General features: G+C 36.1%; 1 protein-coding gene across 7 annotated transcripts in view; it reads right to left on the bottom strand.

The window, feature by feature from the left end:
- Positions 1 to 23,744, bottom strand: part of LOC107227788 (collagen alpha-2(IX) chain) — a 96,430-nt gene extending 72,686 nt beyond the window's left edge. For 6 of the 7 annotated variants that reach the window (XM_015669032.2, XM_046734852.1, XM_015669033.2 and 3 more), the window contains exon 1: positions 23,504 to 23,744. The gene's annotated coding sequence lies outside the window, so the exon portion shown is untranslated. Of the gene's footprint in view, positions 1 to 23,487 lie in introns of all 7 variants that reach the window. The other variant, XM_046734853.1, reaches the window with a different exon arrangement.
- Between the last annotated feature and the right edge of the window lie 1,632 nt (positions 23,745 to 25,376).

Genomic DNA, 25,376 nt, shown 5'->3' with positions numbered 1-25,376 from the left:
CATGCTGCATAGGAAATATGTATGTTATAATCAGCACTCTCAGCAGATCTCCGACTTATTGTGGCATCTGGTGACAGAGAAATACTAAATTCAATATTTATGTTCAATAATCATCACATTTCGTTAGGCGTGCAATGCGTATTATACATGGTATGCTTATTCACTTACACGTGTAGTGAGAATAATTTCAATCGTTCATTTCTTCTCGGACATATACTAACCGCATTTTCATCCCTCTCTACAAGTATTGAAATAGAAAAAAACGACAATTTTCTTAGCGCGTTCAAAATAAAATCTTCATAAATGGAAGGCGCCGAACTAGCAGTACACGTAGTGTTATAGGCGTTGGATTTCAGTTCATCGTCCCTATGGATAACAATACATTGTCACCGAACTATGGAATATCTCATTATCGGAGTCTGCGAATACTTGTAATGTAGGTATTGATTCCTTTTTGTATTTGTCCGTTAAATTTATGACAATATATTCATTGCCGTATCGAGTCTAAGTGAGAGCCAAGTATATCACACAATAATTTGGCATTAGTCGAGTCTTTTTCGGTCAATAATAAATTAATAAATGAACATCATTAGCGTTTTATATTTTCCGAACAGGTTCGAGCGTAAAGTCACAAATTACTTGACCGTGAAAAACTGAAAGTGAAAAAAAGAAAATACAAAAGCCAACTCTGAATAAGTAAAATCAACAAATCGGCGTCCTTGTCTTTGAGCTTGAAGGTAGACAGAACAACCTAGCGGAGCATGGAATCGTCATTTCCGTAGGTACATACACATATGTGCATCTCAATCAACGACAAGGTGAAAAATCGATGCGAGATATAGACAGGTTATTTTGCAAAGAGAGTCGTGCTAATGGAAATCGGTGTTTTGTACTCTAAACGGCTAATAAGTGTTCGGTAGACAGAGACATCTCTTATCGAGAACGGAAACAGATTATTCGTCACGTGGCCTACGCGGCTTCCCACTCCCCTCTCAAAGCTTATGATACACGCCTCCCACCCTCGAGTGTTTTCTGAATGCGCACTTCTTACCGTGTCGCGCGTCTAGTGTTCGTGGTCGCCGGTCGAGGTCAGACGTCACGACTGCAGAAATAATAACAATAAGCCCCGTTCCGTTTCGCCGGGGACTGAGTTTTGATAGTTTCGCCGCATGCATTCGCCGCTCAAACTTTGCGGTCTTTTATATCGTTACAGCGATCATGCTTTAAGACCGAGTAAATTCACTTGAAAGACGAACTGATTGTTAAGAATATTTTTTTTTTAGTGCCAAAGTAGTGCGAACGGGTACGTATATTTTTCGAAGATCGAGGATTCGTTTGCAGAGTCGTCGAGTATTTTACTTTGGAATTGACAAAGTTGTGAATACAAAAACTATTGACACACACTTCGATTGGGGGGCAAACCGTGACGTTTGAAAGATTTTTGACAACATTCGAAAAGCTGACCACGTTACAATGTCTTATTGCAAGGAGTGTGATATCCTGTTCGCGAAAACTACAGAATTTGTAAATCACAGGAGAAAAGAACACCCGAGATTTATATGCCACGGGTGCAAAAAGGTTTTTGGGCTGAAGAGAAAACTTGTATTTCATATGCGCTCCTGCGGGCAATTACGAGGGAATAAAAATTCTCGCGAACCTGGGTCTGTTATTGGCTTTGCGAATTACAAACGCCTGCCGATTGTTACAGCGCAAAAATTAGATACAGAGTTCGAAATATACATGGACAGAAAGTTTGGTAAGAAGGGTGTTTTTTGTACTGTTAAAACGTGCAAATTTTGTTCCAAAACTTTTTCCATGGCTTCGGACTTCGCTGATCATATCAGAGAACATTGCAAATCTATTCCGCTCGATGCCACCGGCGTCAAATCAAAATTCGATTTCATGAAATTCATGGGCCTCAAGATGAGAGAGACGACCGATACCGGCCCCAGCGATTTAGAATTAATTGGCGATGAGGTAAGAAACAAAATCACTGATTGCCGGGTGGTAATTATAGGAGAACGTTGTAAAATTTGCGATAAATCCTTCAAGTGCGTCTCTGATATGGATCTTCACAATAAAAAATATCACCCACCCAACGATCGGAAAAAGGTAACACTCGTACTAAGAATCGGCGACGAAATCATCTCGAGGCTCTCTGTAAAAAAGCGTCACATACGCCGTAGCGAGAAGGTAGCATGCAAGTCAAATTGCCGAAGGTTGAAACTTCGGTTGAACAGAATGTACGAAAGTTGTCAACATCCGGCAAAGAAAAATGAGAGCGACAGACACAGCCGGAACATTTTTCCAAGGGTACCTCCATCGGACGATGAAGCTTACGGTGACATTATTTTAAATTCCGATGTAGCATTGCTTATCAAGAAAGAAATCGGCCCGCCCGATAGGAACTGTACCGGACGTCAAACGGCGAGGGAAAATTCCATAGATCTGCTAAATTTGGATCATACGACCAGAGCACAAAGTACTTTCAGCTCACTCGAGCCGATTTACGACACGAATATGATGATGCGTAACCTTCGACCTGGCGGTATGGACGCCGACGACTTTTTAGATAACCTACGATTCTCCGAACAGTGGAAAGACGATGTAACAGATCCTGACGTGCCTTGGTACTCGCCGGTGAAATTGGAAAAAGTCAATCGAGGAAGTGACGAGGACAGTTGTTTCTGCATCGACGAAAGTAAACGGAGCCCGACAACGAAAAAAACAAGGACTGGATGCGATTACGAACAGTTCAACGATATTATGAACGGAGATAGCGAAGATTGTAACGAAATGAACTTCGACGAATTACTTTGTATCTACAAGTATTCTTGCGACTCGAAGTGTCACCCTACTGAATTCGGTTTTCCTTCGACAGAGAAGAGCTACAGGCTTAAAATCGAGCGCAAAGACAGCGAGGACGACGACAACAACAACAGCGCGGGCGATCGCCGTGGCTCATTGTCAGTCATAACAACGCCCAGTTACATCGGCGCGATTGTTGTCGAAGAGGAAGGCCCTAACTTGACTGTCAACTGTTCTCGATCCGCTGCTTTTACTTCTTGGACGCACGAAGACAAATTCTTCGGATTTCAGGACGACCGAGTTTACGGTCTAGGCAAAGGAGTTGTCGGCGCAATCGATAATTTCCAAAAAGTACTTATAAAAGAGGAAGTGATGCTGGACGAGACTAACTCTTGCATTAATGAATCATCTTTTTAGCCATCTATTAATTATAATACATGCACATGAGAGCGTCTAGTGATGTATACGTTAATACGAATCAAATTGACGTCGTGTCGCAAAAAGAGGTCACTATATCAAAATAGTAAGCTATAGGTGTGCGACACGTGCCGAACAGTGGAACCGAACAGACCTGCGATTTCGAGTTTATATCGGTATTTCTCAGTCGTTCTCATTTGTGATGCAATACGTACTATAGCGTTATTATTAATGTACGATTCTATTGCCCAAATAATATTTTGTGTTTTTTATTTCTGATTCGTATTCTCGTTTTCATTTATCAATTTTGACGACAGTTCAATTATCTTTCCTAAAATTACTATTCTAAGTATTTTAAAATAGATTATTAGTCATACGAGGATTAATTTGGTACAAGTTGTCTGACACACCACAGAATGTTTCAAAAATATTACAATGTACCCAATAACGGTTAAAGATGAAATACTTGGAGTAGAGAGGTTCAGAAAAGCCCTTTTTTTAGCTCTGCTCTTCTCCGAGATTTTTGGACTTTTTCAATAAAAAAATAACTCACGCGAAACGGCTGGGATAAAAAATTTTTTTACCACTGCCTCAACGGCGTTGGAATTTCGAAAATGGGCTATAAACTTTTGTTACGTTATACAAAACATAGCCATCGAAGGATTTACGAATATCTCAATTTTGAAATTCCCGAAAATAGCTTTTTTACTCGAAATGTCAACGTCGTTGAGGCAGTAGTGAAAAAAGTTTTCAGCCCAGCATTTTCGCATGTGCTATTTTTTAGTGAAATAGTGCAAGAATCTCGGAAAAGAGCGAAATCGAAAAAATGGCCCGTTTCTGAACTGCCCTATTTCACATGCTCTAAGCGCGAGCCGAAACCCGCCCGAAAATACAAAAATTTCAAATTGCGATATCTGAGCAACCACGGCCCATTGGATTGAAAATAAAAAACCACGTTAATCGGGGGCCTTAAATTTTCACCACGTGCAAGGACAACCCGTTTCGCGACATCAACTCCCTACTCTCCTTGTCAGTGCGCGTTACAAGTGTTGTACATCTTTTTGGTAAGAATATAATTATAACTCTTTTTGGTATTAAAAATTAATAGGTATATACATGTATGTCGTATAAAATGCTGGATGTTGTTTATATCGGTACATTATTGCTGTGATTATTATATAACAATTTCAAATATTTGACGGAACTGATGCAGTGATTAGATGTCAAGACACTGTAAAGAATAAATTTATAATTTTTTTAGTAGCGTTCGTTGGATTTTACTTGTTTTACGTGTGACAGTTAGACTGTATAATATAGATTCTTTAAGAGCTGAGATAAATAAATTATTAATTCCCTTGTAACAAACCCTGGTTTACCTTGCTTTTCACATTCGTTGTGATTGCAAGTTCTCCTTCAATATCCTCATAGATGTAGTAATGAAGCTCTCCGAAAAGCGCGAAGGAAAGTATGAGAATTGGAATAGACATGCAAATGCCTAAGTTATTGTTACTATACCTCAAGAATATTATTTGCATTTGAATATTTTCGGAAAATTTTTATTTTTTCCCGACTTCACAAAAGGAGGAAGGTTATCAATTCGTCGCGTATATTGTTTTCCGATACACCAGTTCGAAAAGGTGCAACCGTACAAAAATATTTCACCGACACTTGGTGAATTTGTTGAGTACACACAGATGCTGTACAGACCTATCTTACACAAAATTATGCCACACACTATTATCCTATACAAAATCGTCAAAGTAGTAATCTACAATAAAAAAAAGTATTTTCAACTACTAAACATCATACGCGTCACCTACTTTCGAAAATAATGTTGCATCATGAGGTTTACGTCAAGCAACTCCACGGATTGGATTTTTAAATGCATGGAACGTGAAAATAATTTTTTTCATGTTTCTTCGAAAATATTTCACCGAAATGGAACAAAAATCCTTTTCAACGAATGATCTGGTTCAGATAGAATTGTGAACTAAATTTTGCTATTATAATTTATTTTAATATTTTTATTCACAATTTTATGTTTATAATCAACCGAACAAATCCCATGTATAAAATTTCACAAAAAAAAAAACGTCTACCCATTGGTGTTACGGGGTTGATGATTGTGACCGTATCCACACCCAACCGTGATGTTATTACGGTTTACCCTCTGAAAATTAAATTATTTATACATCTATTACGTCTGGCTTTATAACCAAATTTTTTTTCCATCTACCTCATCACCTTCGCTTTACTAGCTTTCTCGAATTTCTCTTAAGGGGGCGCCCTGGTCGATTTCGACGTTGACGTATATATCTTCAAATATCGAAGTCCTTGTATCTGAAAAGCGAAGAAAGGTTTTAAGCCCCATCTTATACGCAATTCTGGACAAAAACACTCAAACCCATTTTCATTTGACGCAGAAATGAAAAAATCTGATGAATTGTACGAATTTACTATTGCGATTTCATATAATCCGTGTCATTTTTTTACTTCTGCGTTATATGAAAATTTGTTGTAGTGTTTTTGTTTGGAATTGCGTATAGAATGGGGCTGTTAAGTCTTTTTTCCCGGTTGAGATACGTGAACGATACTTGGAGATATATACGTCGACGTTCAAATCGACCAGGACACCTTCTTAAGACGCATATCATCTTTCCCCTGTCCTCATATTTCCATACTGCTCTGTGCATGCGAACAATCAGATAAATGTAAAACCTTGAGTGCCCACGACACTAGTAATTTTACCTACTCAGCACTATGTATTCCCCCACTATTCTGAATTCTTACACTTTTCCTGGATTCGAACACTTTGTCTCCGCATCACTTCTATTTCATTATACAATAAGTATACTTTTAACATAACTTTCGTCAAAGCAACTTCAATATTCATCTCCCAAATTTAGCAAGTTAATTTCAATTCGATCTTCGAAATCACGATCCCAAACATTCATAATCGAACCCCCAAAATCCACTTTGTGCAATTCAACAATTCCACACGCAGCATTGTGTATGCCCAGCATGAATAATGACTTATGATTAGTTACATAGCTATTTATCTTTCTCAGCATCGATCCCCTTGGCGTTTTCTTAAACTGACTTTGAGAGTATAACTAACGTTTCCAAATCGACGAGGTCGAACCTAATACCTGCGTTAAGCCTGCACCACCACACCGGAAATATGAACCCAACAGGTGTTTGAGTTAACATCTCGGTTGGGCACAAAACTAGTTCCGTAACTGCTCATTCGAACTAGACATTTATCCCGTGACAAATGAATGATTCAAATTTTGAAAATGAAATAAAAATATCACGAGAATTTCAATTTCTTACCCAATTTTTCTCATCAAACGTGAAAATAATGATTTTCCAAATGCATCCTAGATGGAAAATAGTCGTCTAGTGTAATGTACTTATTAAACTTGAATTAAAAATTCATAATTTCTGAAACATGTTTTTTCGGTAAAAACTAAATTTACAACTTGAGTCAGGCAAAAGACCATATCATTTCAACCGGATGATTGTTTACATACCAAAATGGGGGTGGCGAATAGAAATGATAGCCAATGCTGAAATATGTTGGTCGAAACAATTTTTAAAACTTCCAAGCATATAATATGCAAATGGTACAGCCCTACAAAATATTTCGTTTAGAGTCAGCACAATGTGATCGTATAGCGCTCGCCGGCCTACGAGTATTTGGCGGCGATTCGTTGCCGCGAATCTTGATAAGGCAAGAATCTTAACGCGGTCTGAATCAAATTTCGCTGATATTCAGCAGCTGTGTTGTTGTTAAATGCTTAATGAATGAACTACGGCTATTGAAGACAACGGAATCACTTTTCGCAACAAAGAAATACCTATATGTGGGTACTGATTCCCACCCATAACGCCTGGGTACTCATTCTATAATTTTGTAGCCCCGAGACTGCCTAGAGCGACAAACAATGCTAAAAACAACAGTTTGCAATGACGGTCGAGCGGCATATTCGTTTGTTTCGTTTGTCGCTGTCGCGTGACCTGTTGCGTTTCGCGTTGTTTGCCGCATCGGGAATTCATTCTCTGCACAAATATTCTACTATTGCTATTTATGTCGACTTCGTCACTCGACACAGCTACGGTCCAAGCACGAAATCATCTAAAATTCCGCTATCGTGGTATTTCCCTGAAAATTGTGAAACTTGTTGACTGAGTACATTCTAAAATCGTAAGAATTTTCTGGAAGGTGATGACTCATCGCTCGTGTTCTCATATGTGAGTCACCCTAAAGTTGCGCAACCTTTCAGAAAGTGATCACGGAATTACGCCTACCCGGAAACACGGTCAGCATATTCAATCCCCTGTTGCCAAGTACGCATTACATCTCGCATTATATTGCATTGATGCATTCGTACTGAGAGGGCGCTGCTGTCGAGAATATGGTCGTTATTTATTTAGGTATTAATTACTTTGTTCTGACTTGACATTAACCCACAATTCAATCAATAATTATCGGAGTGCTAGATTACACGTTTCTTAGGAGAAATCTCATAGTGTGATTTTTTATGGGGCATTCTACGTGTAATCGACCTAACCAAAACTCACACCCTTGCAGAACCGGTTCAAACTTTGTGAAACGATTTCGTCAGTTCGTAAGAAGATGTTTAAACATCAGCACTAGCGGAAATATATTAAAAAATCAACAATGTCCAAGTTTATAACAGTGTAATTCGAAATACGGATCAACCGAAGCAAAGTTGAAACTGCAAAAGCCTCAGCGTTTAGTAAGTTTTAAAATTATAATATGTAAAACGATACAGTAGCGCTCAAACTTTATAAAATGCCAGAAACACCATAGTTTTTCAGATGTATTGTTACGTTCTGGGAAGAACATCCCGAAAAATCCTTTACAATTTCTCGGGCAGCCTGTCTTGGTTTGGAATTTTGTTGTGGGTCGTGCCAACTAACACTATGCGTGATTGAAATAACTCGCTCTACACACACTTTAATTCAAAATACACGTTTATTAAATATAATATGTTCGTTAACTGGTTTTCGAGGTATGGGTTTTTGGTGTTATTCACTTGGTTAGCTGTTCTAAAGTTCGAAGCTTCTGACGATGAGTGCTCTATGACAGAATGATAATTGACGTTTTTGATTTCGAGGTGTGCAATGGTCCGACATCTAAATTGATTCTGTTTCTGCCGATGTTTGAAGTGATTCTAATTTGCAACTGTCTAGTTCGAAAAGGACCTTGAATAGTGGGAGGTCTGGAAGAGACTCCTGATTGGTTTTTGGCTACTTCAGTGCAAGACGATTGGTCTTGAAGAAGCCAATCGGTGCAATGCTGACAAGATAGTTAGTTGTAAGAATGCAATTTGAATTCTAAGAATGATACTTTGTGAACTGCTCGTCTTGTCTTCTCTCACGTTCCTTAAGTTTGGTCATTGAGAGTTCGCGAGCCTGAGTTGGAATTGAAGATATAAAATAAAGAAATGAAAATGATACATGAACGATTGTCGGTGCGAGACCATTGCACACCAAGATGATAACTAAATCTTTATCTATATGGTTCTTAAAGGCTATGGTATGAGCATGTGTGCTTTCTTATGATAATTGCACGTCGGTAGGTTACGATACAGAGAGGGTGCAGCCATAATTATCGGCTGGGACGTAACAGTATCAAAAGCCAAACGTCATTTTTAGCTAATCATTTCAGAGAATAATCTTTTATTAGTGAAGAAAAACGTATAGAAACTTCATTATGGGGCCGAATTCAATTTAGAAGCTATGAACTTTCCTCAGGAAATAAAAACCACTTTTCGAACTCTAAGGAACCAGCGTACATAATCACAAGTTTTGTTTATCTCATGGTTTCAGAAGATTTTGTGAATCGATATACAGTACTACCTCGTTATGAGAGAAGTTCCCCTTCGTTCCGCTTAACCGAGTTTTATAACTTCCCCCACCCTAACTGTCTACCTGACGTCCCCCAACTGTGGCGCGGACTTGTTATAAGCAATTGCGTTCAATCATACGTGTTTAGACACCGAATTCGTTTACACAGAACTGTGATTCTCTTGCAACGAGGAGTGGTGATCATCGACACGCTCGCTCACTCACGGGTGATCCCCGGGTTCTGCAGGCAGTAGTGGGGAACGCTCCGGCGACGAATTTCTTAGACTCCTATTCCCCTAACCGCCCGAACACTCTCTCATAACGAGGTAGTACTTTGTGAATTTACCGTGAACGATTCCGTTATTACGACAGCAGTTGATGTGTTTATTATGTTAGCGAAGTTTCAAACGATGAGCTAGCCGAGGGGGAAATAACTCACTATTAAGCGATGTGTCAATAGGTTTGTGGATTAATTACAATTCATCTGAATTAATGAGAATTAAATAAATTCTTAAAAATTACCCCAAGTTGATTTAAATTAATTTCGATTCATGTCAGAATTATCTGTTTACAGAGAAAAAAATGAAATTAAAGTAAAAATAATAAGTTGAATTAAAAAAAATTTAGTCGAATTAACAGGAAATACGAACGACTGGATAGAAATTTTTTTAAACTCACTTGAAATCGAGTTAATTATCGAGAACAAAATTTAAATTTGTGAATCGAAATGAATCAAGTTGAATTAAAGAAATTTATCTGGAATAAAAAAAATTATATGAAATAAATAACATCAATTGAATTAGATGAATTATTTTTAATTAATTCAACCCAAAAAAGTATTGTGTTAAATGCCAAGTACTGCGTTGGGTCTTGGAGAAAATGCTCGACAGTAATATGAGCTGCAGATATCTGTTACTGCAAGGGAAGATAACAAAACACGAGAATGCCCGTTTGTATTTTTAAGTCTATAGATTGTACAGTCTTTGTCAGCGCCATCTAGTGGCGGAAACTGAAACTTAAGCTCAGTAATTACGACTAATACTTAGGCACGTTAAGGGTTTTTGCATTATTCAATAAAATAATAAAATTAATTTTCTTCTGTTCTTCAGTCATTTACAATTCAAAAAATGACACTTGTTATAGAACTGGACCAAAATTTTTTAAAAACTTATTTGCTCTGTCGGTAAGGTGGTGAAAACAATGCAACTAATTCTAGATTTATAATATAACAAGCGCTATCCGTTATTCTATACGATGTAGCAATTGTTGAATGGTGAGAGAATGTTTCATTTTATTACTTCATTCTAGATTAACCCGATATCTTACAATCACGACAATCAACCCAAATTTAAATGTGATCAATACTTCTGAATAAATTACCAAGAATGCAGATTTTCAAATTTTTCTAATGCACAACAATAAAACTCAAATTTCTTTCGTCAGTAACCAATTTAGATATTGTTTTTAGTTTTAAATTGTTAAATGCCAGAACTCAAATTTATTCTAACACTCCGCTTGGGTGTGATTCGATAATTTTGCATCCGGCCATTCCGCAGGCGGATGAGTACGACTATGAGATCTTCTTAAGGGGATGCTATAGTCAGTCTTTACCGATCGAGTCAGAATTGACTTATTTTGGCATTTACCAGAGCCTACACATCGTTGACCCGATGTGGTTACTGTTAGTGCAATTCTACGTAAAATGCCCAACCAGATTATTGCGAAAACAATTTATTTCACGCAACAATAGTACTAAAAAATGTATTTTAGTGTAATTCAATTACCATTAATCCCAGTCACTGACATGGGGTCCAGTCGACCGCAGAACCTACTTTAACGTACAATTTTAAAGTCAGCGTGGTAGAATCAGGGTTGCTTGTGCAAGTAAAATGAAGAATGATTGAAAAAACTTTGGCGCCTCAGAGACCCCATGTATGTATCGCATATTGTTTTACTTTTTTTGCTTCAAGAATTGCTCCCACATCCTTCATCGTTTTTTGTTGAAACTAAGATTGGAGTGTATTTACAAATTCTTAAATTTTGTTTTAGATTTTTGCTCAAGTCATAATTGAACATAACGTATTGTTGTGTACAGTAAAAAATTCCAAAGTTGGCTGGAGTCTGGGTAATCCCGCGTAAGGAATGTGGAAGTTTCCCTAGGTGTAAATGACTAGGGTTAATCGTAGAAATACCTTTGTTTGCGTTATTCTACAATGAACTAAAAAAGTTGGCACATTTTTGTTGGAAATTGCATGTAGAATTATGCTATCTACGGCACTTTGACGTCAGTGATAAATAGGATTTGATGATAATGGAAATACGTGATATCTGACTGTACAACGGCGTTTAACGAATACCGACTCTCTTACATTCACCTTCACGATGACACAACTTAGTTGATTTCTTCCAATGTTTAGTAATATAAATATTACTAGTTTTATGTGAAAGTATACATTTTTCACCGAACATTAAAGTATGTTATCGAAGTATCTTGCAACTTCCCGTTTCTGTTCATCAGTTGTAGTACATATGTTCAACTTTTTCCGCCGACAAAGTTTAATACCTACTGTACCGGACGTTCATGGCAAAACAGTTTTGAATGCTACAGTTTTCCAAAGAACCTTCTTACGTTTGTGTTGATTACTCATAAACGATGTAAACAAAGCGTTTCAAAAATGTTTTATTCGATTTCGGAGTATGTTTTCTGCAGTTTCAATTGTTTTTTGATTCAGCTTTCACCTTTTTAACAAATTATTTTCAATTAAAAACTCCATATTTCGTTACGTATCACGTAAATACCCATGCATAAAATGTCAATTTTCTCGTTTTATTTCGTGTGAATGGTTTAGTCGAAAGTTTTCAAATAATTGAGGTATTTTTCTACAGTTGTGGGAAAAATGTTATAAAAACTTAGAATTCTTCTCTGCATTTTTCTCTACCTAGCAAACATTGTTAATGAACCATTGAAAATCAGGACCTGTATATTTGCTGCCAAATTAGGACTGAATGTGACCCCGATTGTGTAACTCGTCCAATCAAGCATCGCCTTATTTTGTGTAATTTAACGGGGTTTAACTGAATGGAATAAATTTGTTTGGATCAATGATGATCCAATTGACTTCGCTACATTCATACTTTGGTCAACACAAATAAGCAGCCTGTTAAAGACTAATAATCTTATTTAAATTTAAATAAATATTGGTTAATCTATCCAATGAATATTTGATGTAACTGGAAAGGCATTGAAGTGCCACAATTTATAAAAAGAGGAACAAAAGTTGATACCATGATCACATATTTCATGCTAACGCACATTTACAGAGTGATCACAATAGATTACTCGACAAATAATTTTACTTTGACTACGTGATATCTTACGATTTCTAAAATTCCATATGATTTCTAACATTTCATATGATGTCTTAAGATTAGAGAGTGATTTTCGTAATCCTAAATGATTTCTCATGACTACCATCATTACTAATGCAGAAATTTATTTTAATATTACTAAGTTCAGTGTGATTTCGGTGATTAAAAATAATTTCGACTGATATTGATACCATGATCGCTTGAGTGAAATACCCCTTGGGTTATGTGATTCATCTTTTTAATACCGTTGCGCGTGTTTAAGTATATCCAACATCAGGTTAAGCATAAAGAACCACGACCATTACTTTAGAAAAATGCGGTCCGTGTAATAGGTTGAGATAATAGGCCCCACATATTTAGGTACCTCCACTAAGCGAATATATTATGATACGGAAGCTATTTTTGCTAGTTAACTGACAATGAGGCCTTCGTAGTCACTAGAATTTTAATTAGTGCTTAATGTTTAAAAAAAAGTGGTGTATTCAAATCCTTACTCATTAGTAGATACCTCACAGTCGCAGAGTGCTTTAGATGTATCTGTTCATTCGAAATCGAGATCACAATGCATATAATAAAAAAGCCTACGAGGATAATCAAAATTATTAAATATTCGAAACGTAGTTATTGTCTTCACTTAGTGTAAGTAGTGATAATTATCTGACCTACTCGTTCCGGTTCTACAAAAATCAATGAAATGAAATGGTTTCGTTAAAATCAATTAGAAGAGTTATTTCATTTCGAAGACGAGTAACAAAGTCAGCATCATAACAAGGAAAGTCGACGGACCTGAAAGGATGAACTCTAAAACTTACCGCTATTTCGATTACTTACGAAAATATAAGAATTAAGTCGAAAGTATGTACATTTTTTCATTTTTTCAAATTAAGAAGCTCAGAGGTTAACTTGGTCGATTTTTCTCAGAATCTGGTCAGTTCTAAGTTAGACCGACCCATGTTGATTCAGATAATAATCATACAAATCTGTTCATTCATTCTTGAGATATTGCCAAATCCAATAAACTTCTGGTCACTATAGACATAAGTAATCGGAGGTAAGTCTAAACTATTACTTTCATGCTTAGAGTGATTCTTATAACTACCCGAGTGGAAATTCGAGGTTCCATCAGGCCCTGGTCAAGATAGGCTCAGGCACACGTTACTAAGTTACACCTGGTATGGCCCTGGGCCAAGTTGGCCTCAGGCACCTTTTACTCAGGCGTGCCTGCTAGGCCCCTGGTTAGGTAAGGCTGAGGCGTTCCTGATATTTTTGAGTAAGTTGCGCCTGTCGCAGCCCTGGCCAAGTTGGCCTCAGGCAACCCTTACTAAGGCGTGCATGTTGGGCCCTCTGTCAGGTTGTCATCAGACATCATATCACTGAGGCGCACTTGATGTTGTCCTAGTCAGGATAATATCAGGCATTTCCGAGTACGACATGCCTGATCTGGCCCTGGTCAGCAGGCTCAGGTCAAGCCAACTCTACTATGGCACATCTCATCTGAGCCAGTCTAAACCTGACACATTGCAAGTACCGCGAGTAGCCACCAGGCGTCATGGAAGCCGTTGGCGTTCTCATGATGAAAGTATCAAATGACTTGTGATAAAGTGTGGCCATCTACCTACAAAATTGTACGAAATATCATCTCGCAGCTTGTTGTTTTTTTTAGATATCTACCTACAGATATCAGCTGCTTATTTTTTGGTAGCCTTAACTTCGCATCTGTATAAAACTAAATAATTTGTCACGTTATTTCAAAAATCAATAAATCTGTATAATCGTCGCCAGAGCCTTAATCACGTAGTGTCTTAACCTGCCCTGATAAAGACCTGGTGAAGCACTAATCTAGTTCTGATCAACGCTTGATTAGGAATCCAGGATCTGGATCAGTGAATCCAATGAGAGCTTGATCAGAAAGCCTAGCCTTGAATCTAATAAGGGCCCGACCAATATAGCCTATTCAGGCGATTCTAGAACATTGCGTTACATTCGTGATCAAGGGCCTCAGGATCAGGTAGCCTGACTTCAGCTTGATCAGGCAGTCATAGTCCAGTCAAGATAGGTTTTCACTTTGCATTAATTCCATTTTCATTTTTTCTTGGTTCAATCGTTGGGGGGGAGGGTCACTGGGAGTCCTCAATCCAAAAGTCGACCAAATTGGCCCCATGCTATCGCCGCCATCTTGAATTTTATGAAAAATAGTTTTTCTTGAATAACTCAGCCATTTTCAATTTGAAGGAAAAATGGTAAAGACAAAAGTTGTAGGAAATTCAATTTTCGAATTAAACCTGAAAATAGCGGCGAAATAAAACTATTGTATTATCTTGTTTATTTCTGACTTTAAGGCATAAATGCCTCTTTTTCTTTGCCGTTGGCGTACTACTACCTTAAATATTGACTGTAGCAAAAAAAAGGTGGAGACCAAAATTGTTGAAAATTTAATTCTCTACAAGTTTATTTATGTTCATTTATGCCCTAACGTCAAAAATAAACAAGATAATACAATAGTTTTACTTTGCCGCTATTTTCAGGTTTAATTCGAAAAAGATCCATTTTTTGAAAAAAAGCTCGAGAACCAAAGTTGTAGGAAATTGAATGTCGACTTTTTACCTATCTTGACTCGACTATCAGGCAAGCCTGCGCAGGGCCTGGCCGACGTCTGACGTCAATTTCTACTTGGGTACTTCCTTTTCTGTATATGTTCAGCAAAGCAGCCGTTAAAAAGATTCTGCACGTATCCGAATCTTCCGTTCCTTATACATATGAATGATGGACCAATCCGTGAACCTTCGCCTAGCTTTTGAAGGTAAAAATTTAGGATTTACTGTAATTAAGATATTTTATAATGTACACTAATTGTAAGATATGAAAATCCTGCAATTTGTAGGTTTCTAGACCTCACCGTTTGCGGGTGATCAATTTTATTTGATCACTTTTTTGAATTGGATCTCTATTGTTGAATTTTAAGCACTTCCTTTCACAAAAAGAAATATAACTTATGTAATGTGTTTTATATGTAAAAAATTCTAATAGTACCGAATCTGAAATCCAATTTAAGGAAGCGTGGATCAGGAAAGACTTTTTTGACATTTTGAATCATGTACACGGAAAGGGCTAAAAAAATGATTGTTTGTATTTTCTGTTTCAAAAAGTACACATTTTTTTCAGTGAACCCTCAAGTTTTTATACTAGATCGAAACCGGTGTCATTATTAATGTCAAATCAATATAAATATTCCAGGGGTCTATAATTTTCTGAATATTTTTTGTATCTCTGAACCATTCACACGGATTCAAGCATGCTACCATGTTTCATCGAACTGAAAGAACTTCAGGATGTAACCTTAAATGTTTACTTTTTGAATCGCAAGAATAATAATTTTTTTTCACTGAACAAAAAAAATTATTCCAAAAAATTGAGATCTCTGGAGTACTTATACCAATTTAATTGTGATCCCAATCTCAATCCACTCTGAAAATTTCAGGACACCCGTCCAAATGTGTAATTGTTGAAACAAAAAAATAAGAACAATTTAATGTTTAGGCCTCCATACAGTGCACGTGGATCAAACTGTGATAAAAATTGTTTATTTTTTACACTTTCTAAGGATATACCGTGAAATAAAATTCAAATTCGGACAGATAAAACTTTTTCAAACCAAAAACACTTTAGTCTATACTTTTCCCAATGAAAGGAACTGATGAAAATTTGAAAACAAAGGTTAATATATAATAACTTCTAGTATCCGTTATATTCGGCTGCAGATCTTTACTGTTCAGCAAAAACAAGAAAGACATGTCCTTAAAGTAAATTTGAAACCTTGTTGATTTCAGATGAAAACTGTGGCCTTCAAAATGTACACAAACAGCTATTTTTGATGGTGATCTCCAATGGGTGGCAGCTGATATCTTCCATATTTTCCAACTAAATGCTACAAAAAAATTACAATATTTACTCGAATACATGTACAAAATGTTCTTAAAGTTTCGATAAGTTATATACATTCCTTTCTTGTCAAAAAAATTGATTAAAACCACTAAAAAACATAGTACTAAACTTATATCCCCCCTCTGCAATCCTATCAAACTAACAAATAGATATTCAACAAGCTGTACGTCAGTTCACATTTTTAACGGGCATACTACGTGTGCATATTGATGATATTGTGACAGAGGGTGAAATCACCCCTTTCTTCTCCCTTTCTAACGATCTAGTGGTCTGCATAGATAAAAGAGGGTTCAGAGTTCATATGTCATAAAATGAATAAGGTTGCTGCGTCAACTAGTATTATTGAAAAAATAGTCTTATTACCGACTTTAAACGGTAAACACACACTTTACTATTAAGGTATTTGTCGAAAAACATCTAATTTCGCTGTCTGATAATTATCTTAACAAGCTCTCGCACCCAATTATTTATTGTAACGTAAAGAAAGTTTCAATGCATATATGAATATCCGTACTGCGTTTATAGGCGAGGCTCAGATGTTGTCACGCAGATAACTCATTTGTATGTACTACTATTGTCATAGCTCACAGTTGCAAGTTGTCAGAGATCTTGCTAATGGTCGAAAGATTTTGTCGCTTATTGCAATGTCGAGTCATTTGATGTAATGCGACCAACGTCTGTCAGGCGTAAATTGCAGCGGCTCACTGCTTGCAAAGCAACTAAAGTTGACGAGAAGATCTTACTTGAAAGTTCACATTTCACCGCCCCGCAAATGCACTTCACCTGCCGTAAATTCTATATGCGAGTAATTTGCATATGGATATCATACATGTACAGTTGGGAGCCACAAAAAAATTTTTTTTATTTTTAGCCACTTTACGAAACCGTAATTAATAACGTAATATTGAACTTCCTGAAAGGAAAACACCGTGCAATTTTTTTTTTTAGTGCTCGCGCATTGACATTTTGTATTCGCCATTTTAATAACACGTAAGAAATCCAATTCTGACGGTTGGATGGAGATTATCCTTTCTCTATACGATGGCCGCAACTTTACATTGTAAAGTTTGACACCTCATTCGGTTTCCTTCAAATCGAGGAAACTTTCAAGTCGTGGAAAATTTCAAATCCTACGATCTTCGAGATATTTAACACAGCGTGGTATTCAACGTAGTTTTTTATCTTTCTAAAATATACAACATATTTTTTGACAGTGAATTGATACACAAAATTTTCGTACGTGATTCCCAACGTAGTTTTTTTCGGGTATTGTTCAACTTTAAATATATACCTTATCGTTTTCCCGCTTTCTTGCAACAAACATTTCCTCCAATATTTCCACTGCTTTCAATAAACAATGTCGTTAACCAATCCGATGAACTAAAAATTACTTATGTCATACTTCTTCCCCCTTCAACATTTCTAAAATACTTCTAAACTCTTCCATTGATCAACTAACGAAAGTCAGTAAACATAAATCTTTCAAACCGTCAACAACTACCTAACAAACGAGTCTCAACCATGTAATGATTAGATATCTAATAATCTTATACCCAACCAAAAATCTGTTCGAAACTCTATCAAATTTTGATCAATAGACAACTGAACAAACATTTTAAATTCTAACGAAGTGAAATCGTAATCATATCTATTAAATTGAATTTGTAAATATACAGTACACTTTTGCGAACTCGACTAATCACGTAATTTTGAGAAAAATGACGGTCACTCCGTTTAAAGTGTAGTGCTCGATAAAGCAATAATAATTTAATGTTGCATACTAAAACAAATGCTGGGATCATTTCGTTAGTCAGATAAATTCAATTTGTCCTCATAAAACGGGAAAAAATTATTTTAATTTATAATAAGTACAATATTGTTAGTTATTATTTTTTCCAGGTTGATACTGTGTTGATTTTACGGGTCTGTTTGCATGACGTCAAGTACTTATTACTTCAATTAATCTGTGAATCAACATTTCCGTTTAATACGTTTTCACGAGTATTTAATTAAGCAATTCTTCCGATTAATCAATCTTTGAAATAATCATTTTTTCGATCAATCGATTCATCAATCGATTAAAAAAAAAAACTTAATTGGAGTTTACGCTTAATCGATTAATTGCAAATATGCGTGATCAAAATCAACGCCTAATCGATTAATCGCACATCCCTATTAGTATGACACACTTATATTTTCACTGGGGCTAAGATATAATAATATTCCATTCTTCGGTAAACTCGCATTATAAACAGATCTTGTTAAGATTGTAAACTAATCACTTTTCATTTCTCTATTAACGAAATCATAAGACTTCAGTTCATTAAGATTCTGACATAACGGAAACTGTTGAAGTGTTATCTCAGACGCAGGTGGAAAATCATAATTACATCGAAAAACAAGTTTTAATGTTGAAAAAATTTAAGTTCGTTACAAAAATTTATTTTTAGGGGCTCTCCTTCAAATCCCGCGGTATGCGGGTTAGATATGAGAAATGATGATGTTTCTGTAAGATGCGGATAAATTTTCATACTTTTTGGCGGCATTCCAAAACTGAAACTTGACGTATACGAGGTTGAGAAATGAATTAAGTACACGGGTATGGGGCAAATTGTAAGTCTTCTTATACGAAGCTCTGAAACTATGCACAAGAAGTTGTTTACCTTGGACTAATGTAACTATGATAGTGAGATAAGAGAGAACTCTTTTCTCTCTTAGAGAGTCGAGGTAAGGAACAATACAGATTTGAGATTGTGACTATTCTACCTGTGAATGCAGTTTATCTAGAGATGCATTCCTTCACTTAAAACCAAAAACACGATTCACAGTTTGGACATTTTAATTACAGTGCTGCGAATTCATTTGCAGGATAATTTTATAGGTATTCAGGATAGGAATGATCGAACGAAATAGTAACATTTTTTATTGAATCGCCCGATATTTGGAAATAAATTTTTTGGTAAACTGCGCACATGAGGTGAAAATGTGAAATAAGTATTCTTTCATTTGTCAACCAGGTTTTATAAGCCAATACTGTAGATCCTACATCGCAAAAAATGGTATAGCTTCTATACTGAAACACATGGTTCGTATTTTATTTCGGTGCAAGCAGAGAATACATCGGTACAACTTGATAAAGCAATCAATTTATCGCATTTCCATTAAGACGCCATTAATTTCTATATCGCATATTAATGAAGCTGAAGCTAGCAGCCAGATTTGTTAAACTCTTTGAAAATAGAAAAATGGAGTTCAGTTTTGTTCTCATAATTCTATAAAAGTATTGAGGGTTCAAGGTGGTTCACGAAATTTTAATTTTCAGACTTCACTACCTTATTCAAGTAAACATTATAAAGTTGCCCTGGCGAAAATGGAATGTGCAATAAAATGTCCAAGAGGTGTTTGGGAAGTGTCCGCACGCTTCATGAAGTGATTCGTCACATTTGCGAACATTTTGAACTTTGACCACTTCCACACACTTTGCGCACACCCGGTACACATGTACTGGAAGTCTACCCGAAGAACATTAGCTCACATTCCCAGTAAATTTAGTGTCAGCTATTTCACACATTCCAGTCACATTTCTGATCTTTATCGTATAAAATAGTGCAAGAAAATGATATAAAAAATGTTTTTAGATTTTTTTTTATTCTCTATAAGTTCAACTTTTAAAAACAAATTACACCTTCCAAATAGAATTTTTTTAAATCGGTTTTTCAAAGAATTATTCGGAGAATAAGATTGGATACTCTTTTCTCACAGGCGGCAGAATATTTCAAAGTGTGGTGTATAAGAAAATTTTAGGGCAACTTAGGTGTATGTATATTTCTGTAATAGGTGCGAGCGTGAGATATAAGTGTATAGTATATGGGCCAGTCCACTAATTATGAACAAATGAACGGGGCGTCAAAAAATCAATTTGTCTAAAATTTTTACTCTCTGTTGTATGTACTAAGATTGAAAAGTTCACCGAGTTTGAACCTTCTCGGACTTACCGTTCGCGAGAAATGTCACATCGAAGTTTATCATTTCGATCTAATTGAAGTTTAAGCACAAATTGTTTTCGTATCGTTATCGGCATGAAAAAATTATGAAAAAATAGATATCGTACGTGAAAAATTCTTACCTTTCCAAATGTGTTATACATTTTTGGATAACGTTTCGCAACCAATCTTAAAAACAATGTTTTTCGTCAAAAAACCGCTTTATTCTACCACACCAAAACTTATCTTACTTTTGAGTTTTTCATGTGGAAGCTGAGATTTTTTCAGTAGGGAACTCAAATTTTCAGAGTGCGGCGTCATAGGATCTCACGTGAGCTACGATCAATTGACAAAGGTCTCTTAATAATACTCTCTGGTCCGAATTCAACGGAATATTTTTATTTCTTTTGATTGTGAATTGCTAAAGTAAGTCTTACAAAAACCAGAAATAAAAATAGTTCGTTGAATTCCGAAAAGAGAGTACACATTAGTAAGAGACCTGTATGAATTGAACGAAGCTTACGTGAGAGATCCCATGTCCATTCCACTCTAAAAATTTGGGTTCCCTACTGAAAAAATCTCAGCATTCACATGAGAAAGTCAAAAGTAAGTTAAATTTTGGTGGCGTCTGAAAAATGCGGTTTTGTTCTAAAAACGTGTTTTTGAGATTGATTTTGAAAAGTTATCCAGAAATGAATAATATGTACGGAACATGAATAGCACATTTGGATAGGTAAGAATTTTTCACATAAGATACCTATTTTTCATAATTTTTTTACGCCGATATCAAAACGAAAACAATTCGCGTTTAAACCTCAATTAGGTCGGAATGATAAACTTTGATGTGGCATTTCACGATAACGGTAGGTCCGAGAAGGTTCAAACTAGGTGAACTTTTCAATCTTAGTTTACACTACAGATACACTACACAAAGATTTCAGCATTGTATTATTGCGTGAATTGTGGTGGGGTGTATGTGTCTAACTATATCATGTATCGGATTCGACGTGTTTATGAAGATCTCGACTCTCATACCATTTTTTTGCTGACATTTACTTTCGAACGAAAACATATTAAACATTGATATTTTTCTATCGTTTATTCAAATAAACAGTCTCTCAACGTGCACATACCATGCACAGTTCCTACAGTAGTTGGGTACACTTCGTGCACACTTCTGCCTGCGCATCTTGTCACACCTTCCTTGTTCCAATTTACATTTCCATCACATCTTACCAAAGACTTCTGTCACACTTTCGTCACATTATCAAAATTTTTTTATTAAACCTTCGTTCACATTTTGGTTCACACTCCATTTTCACCAAGTTTGGCTGCTATTCCGTCTGCTAGCTTCAGCCTCGTCGCATTTTATACCACGTCATCGGGGGAATGTTTTTATACGCATGTATTTCATTTGGTAGAGAAAATTGGAAGCGTTTATGTTAAAAAATAAATGAATCTGATAACGTTTCCGCTTATGGGGAATATCAGATTCTCACTACGAAGGGAATGATAGAGTAAAAAATTTAGCCGAGTGTAGGTACTCAAAGTCTTTGTATATCTTACTTTTTCAAAGTATTCATACTGCGATGAAATATATAATATATATACTGCCTCGTTCTTCTCTCCTGTATCAACAAACTTAACTCAGAGTGCGGCAGTGTCTTTCGAATTTGCAAACCGCAAGAAGCTACGATAATATAGTCATATGTTTGCGGACAAGTATAAGATAAAAGAAGAAACTTGTCCGTAATTTTCATAGTCGAATAATCGAAGAAAATTTTATCGGTCAAGTCGTACAATAATTTACCAAACTAAAACAAAATTTCACGAATTGTCTGCAATATCAACCTCTGACATCAAGTATTACATGTACACTGATATTATGGAACGAACGTATGAAAAAATGCTCCAAAAGTTTCGAACCTGTTCGAATAAATTATATATATATTTTTTCTCCGAGACCGAAAACATCACATCACATACAATATTCACTACATTGGTTTGCTGATAGTGCATTGAAAAAAATTTCGATTGTTAAGTTAATGCAAAATTATAGCAAGTGTGGTACTAGTAACTGTTTACTATTGTTGTCACTACTAGTATATTTTCTGATTATCGCGACGTTAAATCAGTTTAGTTTGCTAAATTATTCCAATCAAATATAGCCCAAACATTAATTTATCGTTTCACAAACATAAAATTATCACAATAGTTACAAGCAAATATAGTATAATTGATCGTGATAAAGGAGAATAATAACACGTGTTGTAAGATGTTTCTAATTAAATCTACAAAAACTCGTCTCGTTTCATTTTGTAGGTACTGAAAAATATATTTATCAGTTGTGTTAAAAATTCTATGTAGTTAAAAACTGTAAAGTAAGCACAGCTATAAATTTTACTCGGTGTGGCACCATCATAAGTGAGGTAATACATATTGTACAGGTACCCATCGAGATTTTGAAGACTACGCAAATCTTGTTTATATCCGAATACAATGAGAATCAAGTACTCGACGGTACACGAACATTATGGCTAACAAGAAATACACTGATATAACTAATACGGTTTATAGAAACTGAAGCCGATCGTTTCACTCGCTGACCACCGACCAGTGACACGACATACGCTGCACTTGCTTCTCATAACGCTCGAGCAAATTTAGCTGTCAGTTCGGATCAGGGAGGTATATATTGATATCTGTTCGGATACAACGGGATCAATTACAACCGCGAAATTATTATTCGTGGTCAGAAAGTACGTGACACTTTCTGCATAGGTCAACGATAGTGATTCATTTTCAGGCACGATCAAGTTATTTTCCGAACTTGAAGACGGTTCCCAATTCTCAAACTTTTCCTAGAATTTGGTACCCGATATTACGTTTTAAATTTATTAAAGTAATTTATTGTAACTTATTTCGACACAATTCATTCGAAAAGGTTTTACTTGACAGATCAGATTCTTTTTTCTTACGTGTATCATACCCAAACACCTTTTTCCTTTCATGCGCCTAGTTCATTCATGATTCAAGTCGAGACAAACGGTATATGCTACTTATGATGGAAAAATGTAAAGTAGGTACGTACTGATATACACACTTACATTGACAAGACGCTGTCAACGGTTCGATTAGAAGAGAAAATCTCTGTTTTACAACTCTTTAATTATCTTCTCTCACTTTCACCAAGGAGAAAATTAGGCAAGAACAACAACGAACAGGGAGAATGACATGAGCACAAATTCAAAAAAGCACGGCGTTTGGCGCCCTCTCACGTTTTCCGTCTTCTTCCGACTCTTTGCAACGAGGACCGCGCTTCCCGGCTGCCCGGCGCGAACTGATAAGGCCCATGTCCGCGGTCACGTCTCTACCTCCGGAGATTCGATCCATTCCAACCTCCCTACGGACTTCGCCGGTTCTCCGCTGTTCTTTCCGTTCGCGGACTCCAGCGTGCGTCGACTCGCGGGATTGAAAAGACCTGCGATCTCAAGATTTGACAAATTTAATGATTCGTTAGAAACCTGCGACCTGAAAACTGGACGGCTAAAAAAATGGATGAAAATAAAAACTGTAAGAACTTTGAATCTGGTCTACCTTTATGTAATTCAAGACGAAGAATAATAATCAGAAGATAACGTCAGTCGCTCGACATCACGCGGTCTATATTTTATGTAATTTTTGACAGTTCAATAGTCTGAACGAATATTATCATAATTACGTACTCACGGGATAATCAAGAATTCGATTTCAGAACGTTAACAAACTACTAGGGAGAGCGAATAATGAACAAATCTAATCGAAAATCGAATCGAATATTCGACTTGTTGAATAATTCTCATGGTTCGAATATAATATTCAAAATAGTTTAAATCATTCTGATAAATTGCATGGTTTCAAATATTCAAATGATTCATTTGAAATCTTGAATTCTCTAATGTTTTCCTCTTTTGAAGGTCCGTAGGCAAACAAAAGGCGTGATCTTCAAAATTCTGTCTTGATAGAGGATTCAATGTAATTTATCAAAAGAAGTATGTACATTTTAAGTTAAACTATAAACAAATTCGAATGGTTGCCATTCAGAAATACACAACAAATCGACTGATTGATTCGAGAATTCCGAATCATATGAAAGCGAATTGGATTATTTGAAAAATCGAAATATCCGAAGTCTTGCATTATTCACAGACCCCAAGAAAATATCCAAGTTTCATAAACTTTTACCCTTACAGGTTCTCCAAAAAAATAATCAACATTAAACCTATTCATTTTTGGGTAGTTTACTTTACACTTTTAACAGCTCACCGTATGACACGAATTAATCGCTACAAACTTTTCTTATCTGAAAAAATTCTTCTTCACCGAGGATGAACAACGTAGATATTTATTCATATTGCTTAATTACTTCCTGATTAAATGAAATAAAAAAACACAGAGAATGGGATGGATTCATATTTTGACTCGTGGAATTCAATTGCTTAGAAACTCATAATACACGTGACTGGAATTCATACAGCATTGCATGACACGTTCAAAAACTGAATGACGACTTGACCCGCACTGCATCATAAAAATACGCAAGAAAGAACTGCTTCATGGTACGAAACGATTTCTTGTTAAAGAATATAACGTAACAGCTGAGAGCTAATTTAGAGTTGGTAGCATTAATTGAAGCCTTACGAGTATTTTGTACCAGCCTTCAGCTTTATCTTGAAAACATATATTTCATCATCCTTGAGACTCTGAGCAGAATCAACAATTCGAACCTATACGATAGTTAAAAAAACAGAATTTACTGTTACAGTTTACAAATTCTTCAGATTTATAGCTTCTTTGCTTTGCACTTTGCAAATTTCTCTTTGCCCTTCTCTTGAAGCAACGCGTCTAGGTACTTGTATAAACTGTCTATAATTTCTGTGATGGATAAATTGGAACTATTTAATCTGTGGGCTGGTTGATAATTAAAACACAGAATTCTCG

This window comes from Neodiprion lecontei, chromosome 3 (assembly GCF_021901455.1).
Source record: "Neodiprion lecontei isolate iyNeoLeco1 chromosome 3, iyNeoLeco1.1, whole genome shotgun sequence".
In the NCBI taxonomy this organism is placed as follows: Eukaryota; Metazoa; Arthropoda; class Insecta; order Hymenoptera; family Diprionidae; genus Neodiprion; species Neodiprion lecontei.
Note: the sequence above shows the minus strand (reverse complement) of the source record. Positions and strands in the feature narration are given on the sequence as shown.